This window comes from Vanellus vanellus, assembly GCF_965231255.1.
Source record: "Vanellus vanellus genome assembly, chromosome: 2".
Lineage (NCBI taxonomy): Eukaryota > Metazoa > Chordata > Aves > Charadriiformes > Charadriidae > Vanellus > Vanellus vanellus.
In genome coordinates, this window is record NC_138906.1 from 156,699,469 (window position 1) to 156,713,666 (window position 14,198).

Genomic DNA, 14,198 nt, shown 5'->3' on the forward strand with positions numbered 1-14,198 from the left:
CACCACAGCTCGTTCTGTTTCAAAGTGGATAACCTCTCCATCTCGTGTTATCCCCAGCCTCATTCACAAATCGGTTGCAGAAGGCTGACGAAACCAGAAACGAAAGGCTTCTGGTGACGGAGGCACTGAGCAAACGAGACAGACACAGGCGGCGGCTTGTGCAAGACGGCTGTCCCGCCCTCCGCCGGCTGCTGTGGAGCATCCCGGGAACACCCTGCCATCCCGAGGGGACGCTGGAGGAAGCGGAGTCATGGCCGTTCACCCACCGCCTGCCCGACACCAGCTGACGGAGCGGGCCGCAGGCACAGTAGGAAGTAATTATGACTACAAAAAGCCCCCAAGATGACCTCAGAGGGGCCCCAGCTATACTGATCACACTCTTGCATCCAAACATTTTGTATAGCTCCCAGAACTCTTCCATTGTCTTTTTTTTTTTCTACAAAACAAACAAACAAAAAAGTCATAAGGTATCGGAGATGTTTATGGTGATTGTTTAATAATAGGCAGGTTAAATAGACGTCTCTGCATGATACACAGTTTAGATAAACAGAGGTTTCAGCCCTGCTTCATGGATATTAAAGATGGCTTAGGACCATTTTTGTTCAGAAAACACTGAATATGGAAATTAAATGCCTTCCTGTAGTGGGGAGATAAGATGTATAAACAGTTGTGCATGTTAAAATGCTCCCACATCTTCTTTTAATTAAGTATTACTAAGCTGCCCTGATACGGTCCTTTCCGTGTCCTGTGAGTCAGTTGCAACATAAGGATCTGTCAAATTAAGACTTGATTTGCAGTGGCCAGGAGTTAACAGACTGAAATAAGACAGGAAACACCCTGAACTTTCAAACAAATCTCACACCTGTTTGGTGCCCTGAAAACAGCTTTTTGCTGAATCTGCCTCCAAATTCCCAGCAGTTTCACAGAATCATAGAATGGTTTGGGTTGGAAGGGACCTTAAAGATCATGTAGTTCCAACTCCTCTGCCATAGGCAGGGACACCTCCCGCTAGACCAGGACACTCAAAGCCCCATCCAGCCTGGCCTTGAACACCTCCAGGGATGGGGCATGCACAACTTCTCTGGGCATCCTGTTCCAGTGTCTCACCACCCTCAGAATAAATAATTTCTTCCTAACACCTGATCTCAATCTACCCTCTTTCAGTTCAAAACTGTTATCCCTCATCCTATCGCTACCCTCCCTGAGAAAGAGTCCCTCCCCGTCTTTCCTGTAGGCCCCCTTTAGGTACTGAAAGGCTGCAATAAGGTGTCCCCGAGCCTTCCCTTCTCCAGGCTGAACAACTCCAACTGTCTTAGCCTGTCTTCATAGGAGAAGTGCTCCAGACCTCTGATCATCTTCGTGGCCCTCCTCTGGATCCGCTCCAACAGGTCCATGTCCTTCTTATGTTGGGGGCCCCAGAGCTGGGTGCAGTACTCCAGGTGGGGTCTCATCAAAGCGGAGCAGAGGGGCAGAATCACCTCCTTTGGCCTGCTGGCCACACTTCCTTTGATGCAGCCCAGGATATGGTTGGCTTTCTGAGCTGCAAACGCAGATTGCCAGCTTGTGTTGAGCTTCTCATGAACCAACAGCCCCAAGTCCTTCACCTCAGGGCTGCACAAGTTCAGTTACGTTATGTCATTTGCTCTTCTCTAATCCACCAATGCTGTAACCCTGTTGCAGAAGGCCACCAAATTTGTCAGACATGATTTGCCCTTAGTGAAGCCGTGTTTGCTGTCATTGATCGTCTCCTTACTTTCCATGTGGCTTAGCATAGTGTCCGGGAGGGTCTGCTTCATGATTTTGCCGGGCACAGAGAGTTTTCAGGATAATTCCAGCTTGAACAGAAGTAGACAGACCCCTGGACCTGAGATGAAAGTGCTCTGTCTTTCTTCCCTTTGCAAATTTTCCAGTCTCAGTTTAGCAGGCCAATTATAGATACTTTGTTTATTCGTCACTGAATGAGTCAAGGTCTGGCAGTCAGCTGAACCTTCAACTTCAGAGATGAACAACCATTTCTAGGTGGCCAAAGGTATAGCTTTCCCTGAAAGAGGTATGGAGAGAGTCATCTCTTCTGCAGGGACTTTTATTATTACTGAGAGAACCAACACTGTAATTCTAAGGTACAGAAGGAAATAGAAATTTTAAACTAGTATAATAGAAGAAACATCTGTGTGACCTAACCATGTTATTCAATATAAAAATCCTGTTCAATAGCTCCCCTAACATATTACTTCTTATCTGCTTGAGGGTGGTCTAAAGGCACTTTAGATTATATTACAAACATAGATGGATTGGTTCAAAATGTCCTGCAGGACCCCCTCCTCCTCTTCTTCCCATTACCTACTATCATTTGGGGACTGACCAGAAAATATGTGATTCGTCCCTTCTGTTAAAAGGAAACTAAAGTAATTAGTTGAGGTCAGTAAGTAATGGGTTTTTCAGATAGGAAAGAAATTTGGTTTGGGTCAAACCAAAAGTAAATTTGTCCAAGGTTTATAGTGAAACGAACAAAGTGAAAAAATGTGTTTTGGCTCAAGCTTTAATGTTTCCTGTAATCTGGAATGAAAAATTTTCTCTCATTGTCAGATTGTTTAACCCTTTTCCTTAACTTTTTGGATTTTTTAAGATTGGGTTAACTCTTACCTAAACTGCCTTTGTGGAAAGAAGAGTCAGAGTTTTCCAGAGATGACATGTCAAATACAAAAATTCAGCACTTCTGACACAAAAGGGTTTGATATTACTTAAGTCTTTCCTCTTTGCTTCTCCCCTTTCTTTTCAAGTAAGACCCATTTAACAATTTGAGATGGAATTTTCCAAGGAAAATAATATATTCTTGAAACAACATGTTGTAAGCAGTTTGCTAGTGGTAAATACTTCAGCTGTAGGGATTGGTAGCAACTCCTTGCACAAGCGAGAGGTTTGAGTCCTCATTGTGACTCCATTTTCCTTATCAAAGTACCTTTTATTCTGGCCTGTAGGGAAATAACAGGATAATCACGTCCTAAAGAAGATATTACTGTGATATCTGTGTTCATTCCATTTTTCTCCCCTCCTACTGCTGTTTCAGTGCTTCTATTCAATGACAGATGCTAATGACTCCTTCAGTGTCGGCTGGCAGCTCAGTTGTACCCCAGGGATGGCTCAGGCTCAGGAGCCGTTGGAGACAAAGCAGGTTATGATACGCCACACTGTAGTTAAGGATTTGACACCAATGAAAGTGAAAGAAGAAATAGGCACAGGCGACTTAGTTTGCCAACTAAAGACAGGGAAAAGCACCCGTAGTAAATGACTGGAGGGCCACTGTCAAAGTCCCCTACTTACTTGAAAGGGGAATATTATTCTAATTTACCTTAAAGAACATATCTGACAGCACTGACAGTGCCAGCTTTCTGCCTGCGTTCCAGCAGTGGCTATGTTTTCTGATGTTTCCCAATCTTTGATCAACACAACGTCCTGAAGAAGATCATTCCTAAATATTAGAAATATAGAAACACTGTCAAAAACTTGTATCGATTAGCCTGTTCAGTGTGCGGCTTTCAACTTGTTCCGGATCTTGATGTCTTGTTTTATTTGCTCTGATTTTGCTTCATGGTGTTCTGTTACAGCAATAATGGGGGCCTGTACTGTATTCTTCAGGGCTTTTCCTGGTGGATACTCCTATGAGATACGTAGTCACTAGTATTCAGAACTTGGTGTGCACTCACAGTCAGAATGCACAGTCCTTTGACGGAGTGACAGGCAGGACTGCAAAAATGTCTGCCTGCTTTTCACGAAAAAGCTCATGCCTATGTATTTGAAGGAGAAAGTTGCCTGTTGCCTTGTTAATCAGGTGTTGTAACTGGCAAACTTCCCTTTTTACTAGTTTTCCTTGAATCATATTTTAATAGCTGCAGGGAAGCAGTGAAAAGAAATGAAATGAAAGGAGGATGTTATGGGAACCACAGGAGAAAAAAAAAAAATCCCTCAATTTTGAGCTGCAGAGTTTGCTTTGGTCAGTCAGCCCCAGCAAGATCTCAGCTGGCCACACTCTGTGCCCCAATAACCCCAGTACAGGGGGACTACTGGGGTAGCACAGCCAGGGGGTTGGAACTTAGATGTCATCACTGCAGGTGGGGATATGGTAAGAGCAAAGGCTGTGAACTGAGCGGTTGAGCAAGCTGAACGGTCCCCGTCCTTAGAGGTTCCCACTGAACTACAGATCTTTTTTTTTTTACAGATTTTGTGTGCAATAATCCACAAAACCTTTGGCCTAAGCAAGGTCTGAAGGACCACAACAACTACCTCAGGATGTTTGATTTTGGACACGTGGAAGGAAGCCCTGGTTCATGCCTAAGATGAAAGTCAGGTGCCCAGATACGAGCACCTAACATCTCTTTTGAGGCTGAGGGTATCTAGGACATTTGCTTGGAAGCTGGCCAGTGTGATACAGCATCTCCAGGGGACCCACACCCTTTGGGACTAGCAGTCAGAGCTAGGTAAGATACACAAGACCCTCTAAAATAATTCTAGAAAGTTGTCACTGAGCACTGGATTTGCTTACTCAGTGTCTCCTGTCTGGTGTTGAAACTGGGTATGTTGGAAGGTAGGGAAGAGTAAGACCAACCAAACTTCTCTGTTGAAAGGAAGAGACGTTTCTTTTTTTACTGGGGAAAAAAGCAATTTTTTCCCTCTCTAGCAGTCAACCCTGTCCTCCTTCCTCATTTCCTTGTCCTGGTGTGGTTTAGCTGATTTCACATCTGTTTACTCAAATGTTTTGTCAGCAGAGAGTGAGATATAAGTGCATGATTTTCTGCCAGAGAAGATTCTTTTGATCCACAGATCCTGATATGGAAGGGAGATGAGAATGAATTTTATCACCTGTTGCTGCCCCTGATATATCCCTGGTGCCTGCCTTACACATAGGTGACAGTCAATACTAGATGCTCTAAAGGTCCTGTCTAAAGTTCTCGTCTGACCTTCAGAATTGGGAATTCATGAGAAATTGCTTGTGCCCTGCCATCCATTTTAATGTCCAGTAGTGCTTCACTTCAGGAAATAAAAACCACTTCACAGAACCAGTATCTCCTACATGGGAAATATGGGCTGACACAAGGTAGGGGTGACCAAGAAGTCACACAATGTTGGATGCACCACCTGACCAGCAACCGGCACGCCACTTACAATGGAGCTGCTGAAGATGGAGCTGCTGAAGACAGAACACAGCCTCCAGGTGAATTCTCCTTACCATTCATGTTTGTAGGTGTAGTACGTTTAGGGTTTTTCTGCCAAGTGCATGCGCAATGCTTTTGATCCAGGCTGTATCCTTTGCTAAGACCCACCATTTTTTTTTTCTTACCCCGATGATTCATTTCCTTCATGAGTAAATGTTCCCGCTTGCAATTTTCTTTCAATGTTAAACTCACTCACCCCTTGTGCTCACATGGTGCCCTGCATGGAAGCCGTGGTTGAGCTGCGGGATGGTGGTTGTAGCTGTGTTCACACACCCCATTTCCAGGTGTTGAACTGCAGCTGTGGGAAAGGGAATTGCTTCATCTTGTCCTGTTCATCTGTCAGCACAAAATTTAGGCTTTTATTTCGTCTTTTTTTATTATTTTTGCATTTGGGTGGTCACATGTTAACAGATCCACCTGATTTAGAGATCTCTTTCTGCTAGCAAATGCATTTGCTATATAAAATTGCTTGTATTTCTAGCTGATTACTGAGCCAACCAGAGAATCAGTCATGATAAATACATTTTGAAGGACAATTCTCACTCACAGTAGGACAAAAAAAAAGGGAAAACAAATAGGCAAAACAAGAAAGGAGAGTGATCTGTCCTGTCTGTGGAGGAACGTCATTCCCAGTTGTATATTTCTAATGCAGCCAGCATTTCCTGAAGTATTATACTCCCTTGCAATTCAGTAACTTAATTTTTAGATTAAATTACAAGGCAGGTAAATGTATACATTGCCACTCAAGGATGATATTTTCTTGCCACATTTAACTTTTTTGCCTTGAAATTTAACCTTCCAGCATGAGTTCATACAAGGAGGCAATGAATACACGAAAGGCACTGGCATGTTACGCTGGCTCAGTCTGAAATATAAAGTGACACTGTTTCACATTAGTGGGAAGGTCCCTTTTGGTAACTGCTGAATGCAGAGATTCGAGAGACTCCGGTGTGCCCCAGCGGCCCCAGCAGCCTGCCAGGGCTGAGGGCTCTGCTGCTGTTCCTGCAGGCTGCCAGCAGAGAGAGCAAAAGGTGCCCAGACCAAAACCATCAGTCAGCTCTCGCCTTCCACCCTCCATACACACAGCACAAGGAGAAGGAAAAAACGTTTCCTTATGCCGTATAGGGAACACAGAATTTTCTCCCCTCCGATAGAAAGCAGGTATAGTTCAGTTACCTAACTGCAAATAATATGGTTCACTGAAACCTTTCAAAAAGCTACTGCAAAGATGACTGGCGCACAAGTGGTGTGGAAGCGACCGCTGTGATTTATCTAGTCGAAGCTACTGCCAGGGCTTGGATTTCATCCATCCTGGGGCATGACCTCCGTCCATAAGGTGACTGTATGATCCCACCACCAGAAGATATGAACAACCTTCAATCTTTTAATGTGTTCGCTAAAAGGAGCTGACAGCTGGGCTCTGTGTTTGCATCAGTCTGTAAGCTGGAGCCTTAGCTATTGACCCAGTCTTACAAACATATAAAACTGCAGTTAGAGTCGATAGCCTGTGGATGATAGCTGTGGTGGGACTGGTTAGAGAGGGGTTTGTGTTTCTCTTTCAGCAGCAATGGCACTGTTTGAACCATCCTGCTCAGAAACACTTCCACTCGCTACCATGTGAAACTTCTTGGCGCTTCACATTAGCAAAAGCCACAAGGGAAAGGATTTGGGTTGGCGACTGGAAGCAGGGTTCAAATAGCAGTCAGTGTGTGCTGAGGATGTCGCTGGAGTTTCAGATCTCCATAGCCCCCAGTCCAAAGCTGAGAATCAACTAGTACAGGTGGGACATGGCAGAGTGGGAACACAGGGTGAAGGGAATGACTGAAAGAGGCTTTCCCCCCCCCTTTTTCATAACATTGAGTAAGAGCAGGTCTGGTATAGATTAGTGTTTATGAACCAGACGGTAGTGAGCCTTTAGAAAGGGGATTTGGCCAGGGTCTTATGAAGTGGCTCACGAGTTTCACTCTTCTCACACAAAGACAGAAAACAAAGCAGGGTCTCTGCAGAGGTTTACGGGGTGAGCTGCCAACACCTGCTTTCCACAGCAGGCAGACAGAGGGGCCACCAGGCTTGCATCAATGGGCAAAGTATAGACCCCACCAAAATATTTCCAATGAACTGCCCCTGAGCAGGAGCACAGAGATGGGGTAATAAGAGGACACATCCGCAGTGTGGAACAGGAGTTGGAAAGCGAAGGTTTCCTCTCCAGCAGCACTTCATAACCACGAGATTGTTTTAACTGGGTTCATTATACGAATTATTATACAGTACTTTTGACAACCCTGATATCCAAAAGGACAGAAGACTGAACGGTTTCCAAGAATAGTCACTTCAAAGGCAAAGCAAAATATGTAATATGTGAGTTAACATAGGAACAGCCATCTTCAGGTTTGCTGCCTTTGACAGTGAAATGGAAATTACTGTAGGCTGAATCATTCAAACCTTGGGGGAAGAACCAAGGGGAAAGTGTTCTTAAAGTCAATCACAACATTAAGTACATGTAAACTGAGACAGATGAAAATTCAAGACAAACATCTTGTTCTTAAATGCTTTTAAAAAGGTATTTAGTTACTATTTTCCTCTAGATTTTTGTTATAGTTTCAGTCTACTCACTCCATAGATATTTCCATCTGAAATTATTTCTAGCATCTCATACTGCTGTGAAAACAGCAACTGAATTAATTTATAATTGGCGAGTGAATGAGAAAAAGACAGTGGGGATTGCATTCTGACCATAATACAGTTGGTTGATATAGTCTTGGTCCTAACTGATCTCTCATGAGCTTTGCCGTGCTCTGCATCTTTGCAAATAAGGTCATTTTGACACCTATATGTGGATTAAAATGGAAAACTCTTTGTATCCACTTTTTTAAAAAAATGTTTGTATTTGTTTCATTCCCTTTACTTGCAATGCTGGTCTATAACATCATGAGGAAATTCTGGAAAAACTTTTGAAATCTTTTTGACCATGGTTCCGTTTTGTTCATTTTATTCTTATTTCTTCAGATCAATATAAGACTTGAAAGTACTGACCAAATAGTTGAAAACCTCGCCCTTCATTTATGTAATACTTATTTTTCATGCTGTGCAATTGTTCACATGTGAATCGTGATGGTATTTCTGCTCTGCAACTTGAAGGGCTCTACTATGAATTTCCATTACAATCGCTCACACTAAAACTCAAGAAGAGATTATACCTATGAATGCCTTCAAGGTGTCCTGGCTGACAGTCAGCTGTGTTTGAGTATCAAACAAACCTGTGAATAGTGACAAATCTTTAGCCTATTTGCCAATCCTTTCTTAAGCTATTTGGCCAGCTTTAATGGAGAAGAAATGAATATTTAAAAATTGAGCAGACACCTTTTCTGGGATTTCTGATAATGTGCAAAAGACTGTTAGTGGTGAGAAATGTACCTGAAGTGTGTTATTTCAATGGTCAGAATTATAGCTTCTCTCCTAACTCCTGCTGGTCTCGTGCGCAGACATTTTACCCAGGTGCTCTCTGGCATCACCTCCTTCATTTTTCATTACATTTTGGACTGAACTCTAAGGTTCATGTGAACAACACTCTTCACCTGAAGGAAACTGTAACAATGCCACAAGCCGAAGCCAGCTGGGGCACAATTATACATCGTTAAAAGTAGCACAGTGTATTGGGGCTCTGCATTCACATTAAAGGGTGCTCGAGCCCTTACTCCATGGTGCTGACTTTACATGTCCCTTTTGTCACTGCTTGGCATTTCTGACACTTTTGCTGGAATTTTGTCATGAGATTTTGACTGGGGTCCTGAGGTCACAAAAAAGCTGCAGCTGGGAGCTGACTGCTGTTAAATACCCTTTTTCTCCCAGCAGTGCCATAAGCCCATTCTGTGATAATAATGTTAAGGGAAGAAATGCCACAGAATGGTAATGGACATCTGTATGGTAATGGATGAAATATCAGTGAGTGTCTCTAATGACCACTCCCTTATATCTGGATGAACCGTGGTGAACCGAGAAAACCATTTAGATGCTTGCATTCTGGATTTTAAGTTGCTATCCAGGAAAGTGTTTTCCAACATGAAGACAATCAGCAATACCCAACCTGGGAAAACTCCGGAAAGCTCTGGAAAACTCTGGAACACTCTGGAAAACTCTTGAAGACTGGGTTGCCTGATGGTGTCACAGGTATTGGTGTCTGAGCGGACCTATGAATTTTGAGTTATGAAGAGTATAACTGTCAACAGACAAGGTTATGAAATTATTGGTACGATGAAATGTGAAGCTGCATGGAGTGTCTTGCAGGCAGGATATGCATCTATATATTTATATTTATTTATACATATATACACACACATTCCTTGTCCTCCTCTCTCAACAAGGTCTGGCAGCTCTCCTACACTCATTTATCATTATCAAGGGGTTTATAAGGAGTTCTATTGCCTTTGTCACACTTCTTCACTGTGGTAGGTAACAGGAGAGAACTCTTCTTCCTGTTGCTGGGACAGCCCTTACTGTGAGGCCGCACGATCTAGAGCTGGGCTCTGACTTCTGAGGAGGCATACAGAGATGTGTCCTTTGGAACAAAAAAAGAAAATGGAAAAAGGATGATAAAAAATAAGTAAACAATACACAGAAATGCAGAATTTGGTGGAGACAGGGAAGACTGCAATTTCCTTTTACGTGTTTTCAAGCTATTTCCTCAGTTACACTCTAAGAAAAAGGTATTGGGCAGCAGGACAAAGCTTTCTGGGAAGCCTCCATTTAAGCCCAAACCAGCTAGTGTTCGTGCACTGCAAGAAGTGATCGTCTGCAGAAGAACAGATAACCCATGTGGTCACTTACACCTTTGTCATGTGATCCAAGGAAAGTTATATAGTTGGCACAGGATGAAGTGCATGGGAAGGAAAGAAGATGAAGGGGATTGCCTTCCCCTATAAAGTTTTCTTGGCCTTCTAACCTCAATTACAGAGTCTAATCGCTACCCTCATTTGTTTCCCATCAGCCGTAGAAACAGAGGGAAAAAACGTTGCTTTCACCTGAACCACGAGATGAAACAGCTCTCCAAGCACTAAAAAAGTCACTTAATGTGTTCTGTTTCTTGAAGTAAACAAAATGGGAAGAAAAAATATGCTAGCTTAACTTTTCTTTTTCTCTAATTCTCTATTAATTTCAATGAATTACACCAGAGTAGGATTATTTTTTTAGTATATTCATATTAATTTGAGATCAGTGACCCTGGCATTCACAAAGACAGAAACCTGATTAGCTGACCCAAACACACACACAAATAGTGTTTGAAGGCAATGATAAAGTCCACACAGGTCTGCCTTGTATAGAGCCTAGGGATTTCTCCTGAACTAATATTTGATGTTTGTCTGCTGAATAAACTACTCAGCTTTCATTAAGATCATCATTAAGAAAAACCACAGGCAAGGAATTATAATATATACTAACAACATGTATTATTACACTTCAGAGGGAACATTTACGAGCATAAGGAAATAATGTACTCTTTTTTTATTATTTGCAGAACTTTCTTGGTGCATGAAGCAGATATATTCTGCTAACCCTCACTTGAATTTTAAAAAGGAGCAGCGATATGGTACTAAATATATTGCTTGCTTTAATTTTTTTTTTTTTTAGTCACAAGAGTTTTAGTCTCTGAAGGAAGCTTATCTTGTAATTTTTCAGTTTCACAACTTTTTACCTTTATACGTTATAATATGCCTACCCTGAGACAGAGTCAATATCCTATGGCTATGTCTGTAGTCCCAGTGAAAGAGTACTTAAAATCTTTGATTCAAGGTTGGTAATGTACAAGGTGAGGTGCAACTTACCTGTTTTCTCATAAAGAAAATCTTCCTAATCTAGGAAGAGACAGCTAATTATTATTAAAGGTGTAATGTAGCACTTTGCTTAATCACCACTGAGGTTATTGATGATTTGAACCTGTTTGACGTAAAAACTGTTTTACAGTGTACATAAAATAGCCATGATACTATTTCTCTTATGAGATGAGCAGCTGAGAGAAACAGTGAAAAGAGATAGTACACTGTTTGCTCCAATTAAGTAATGAATGGCACTGGTAAATAAAAAGCCAAGTAGTTTCATGAATGTAGACATTCCTTATTTATATTTCTGAATATCTGAAAGAATATTCCTGTGGTCAGGACATGGATGGCTTCACATCTCAGTTGCACAGAGTCAGTGCAAAAACAGTGTCCCAGTCCCCCTATGTAAGACATGGATAACGCTTCTTCCCTGATTTCATAGCTGTCAGAAAAATCACACTTGCTAATGGCCATGAAATAATGGGATGCTCAGGTGAAGAGTCAGGGGAGTGGTACAAATACAGAAGAGGAATTCACCCATGAGACTATCATAGTCTATTCCCTTGCTCATGCAGAACTGCAAACCAGTTCTCTCCCCGTGGACAGGACCAGTTGGCAAGACTCCAAAGGAATCTCACCTGAGATGCAGTTGTAAAATACAAAAGTGTTTTTCAGTGCTTTTCTGCTCAGTCCTGTGGTTCCCCCAAGCCACATTTGTGCCCAGAGCACAGGAAAGCTGAGAAGATTGCTGAGATGTGCTCCTGACAGTGGCACGGTATGTATGCCACATTCGAAATGCCAGACCACAATGATTAGCTAAATCTGAGCTAGGTTTACAAGAATAGAGTGGGTTTTGTACATAGCCACGTGGATATCTTAGAATGCTGGATTTTCTATGAACAGCTCGTACTAGCTCTCTTACTGCCAGAAAAATGGTCCAGAAATCTTCTTGCAACATCACCGTGATAATGTAGTATGTCTCCATAACATTTTCAAACTCTATGGCACGCTGCCTGCTGGAAACAGTCAATAGGCTGTAGCCTGCGGTAGTACTGCAGCCTTTAATCTACGCTTTTATTAAACGCAAAGCCTTTAGATATTCAAGCTTGTTTCAAATTTGTGTGTAGATGTGAATGATGAATGCTGGACAAATTGTCAGAGCTATTTAGAAGAGCTTTAATTTCTACATCCAGTTGGGCCCACTCCTTATGTGCAATATCAAGCACTGGGATGAAATTTAGAAAATGGCAAAACACAACTTCAAGAAACTTCTTCTTCCTTAGAGTACCTTTTGCTACTGGCAAAACACAGGACACTCAAAATTCTTACCCTAGACTGAAGTCCTTCTGCATTTCTGTGAAAAGTCCTTTCTCCTAATCAGTTTCAGATTCTTTTACAGAAGAACCACAACTTAGTATTTTCATACAATTTTAAGAACTATAAGAAACACTCACTTCCTTTTGTTTTGATATTTTTTTTCCTCTTCATAAAATCATAGAAGGTTTAGGTTGGAAAGGACCTTAAAGATCATCTAGTTCCAAACACCCTGCCATGGGGAGGGACACCTTCCACTAGAGGGAGGTGTCTTCTAATTGTTTTTCTGAACAGATTTGATTCAGGAAGTACAGTGATATCAGATTAAGGATCTGACTCTTGGTTACTGTTAGAGACAAAGACCAACCAATGGGACCAATCAGTAACATTGACCATAGTAGTAGCAATGCAGAATATTTGGGTTAATATTGTATAAAAGACTTCTGCATCCAGATAAGGTCTTACACAACTACTATTGAATAAAAGTGGTGCTTTGGCACCCCCAGTGCTCAAGGAAATCTTGGAGAACATAATCAAGGTCTACACAAGAGGCTGAAGGATCTATGAGCCATCTGGGATTTTTTGACTGTGTCCAAACTGCAGAGCGATGTCTGGTCTTCACAGATCCATGGCATTGCAAGGATGCAGTCTGTGGATCTCAAATCCCCCTGCCAAAACAAAGGGGTGGGCACCATCACTTCCATTTTAACAAGATATTAGATCTCAAATCCCCATGTCAAAAAAAGGGGGTGGACACCATCACTTCCATTTTAACAAGACATTAGATCTCATAACATTTATGAACTAACCATACGGCTCATGTATGTAATCAAATACATCACATCATTGTCATCAGCTTATGCACTCTTACATTTGCAAGTTTTCCAGCAGCTGGAAAACACTGTAGTGCCTCTCCCAGTTTCAAGTGCAGTATTTAGTGGCTTTTGCCCTCCATGCCTCATGACAATGAGGACTATGGTCCATTTTACCAGCTAGGGAATTACAAGTCTGTACAGCAAGCCTTCAGTGGAATTAGGACATTTCGGGGCCACAGGATTGTGGCCGATCTGAAACACCATCCGGTCTCATTGAATAAATTGAATTATTGTCTTTTTTATCAGGGCTTTAACAGTGTCAAAGTGAATGCAGAGACTGAATTCAAACAAAGCAAACAGTTCATACTGTCTGTTGTGCCTGAGTACCCTGGAAACAAAGAACCAAAAAATATTTAATGTTATAATAACTTAAAATATTACATCTGTGAATGTATCCAAAAAGAGACACGTATATAAAAAATGTGAGAATAGATTGTTTATATAAGCTTGGATAAGTATAAAATGAAGATCTAGCTGCAGTCTTGTAGTAGTATTTTCTATTCTTTAAAAATGAGAGAGATATACATTCAGGAATCATTGCAACATTAATAAAAGTAAGTTGGTGTTTGTTTGTTTGTTTGTTTTTCTCTTTAGGCCCATCATACTCTCTGCTTTTCTTTCCAGCTACATATTAGGGTGTCTGTTGAGAAGTCCCATATTTATGGTTTGGATCCTGCAACAGGCCATTTTTTCCCCTCTCATTCATGACCTTTCCCAACCATCTGGCCAGTAATGGGTTTACAAGTAATTTCATATTTTCTGGCGCTGCCTCCAGCCAAATCAGTGTAGAAATAATAGCTACCATTTGGGATAAAATATATAATGTCAAATTCACCCAATATGACTGATCAAAGACACAATATGGAAAACTGCTTCCTATAATTTTATGGCATATTTGTTTCAGTTTTTCAATGATCTACATTTTCTCAGGTTCACTTTCCTAATTTATTTAGCATAAATTCATATTATTTCCTCATACACCAGAC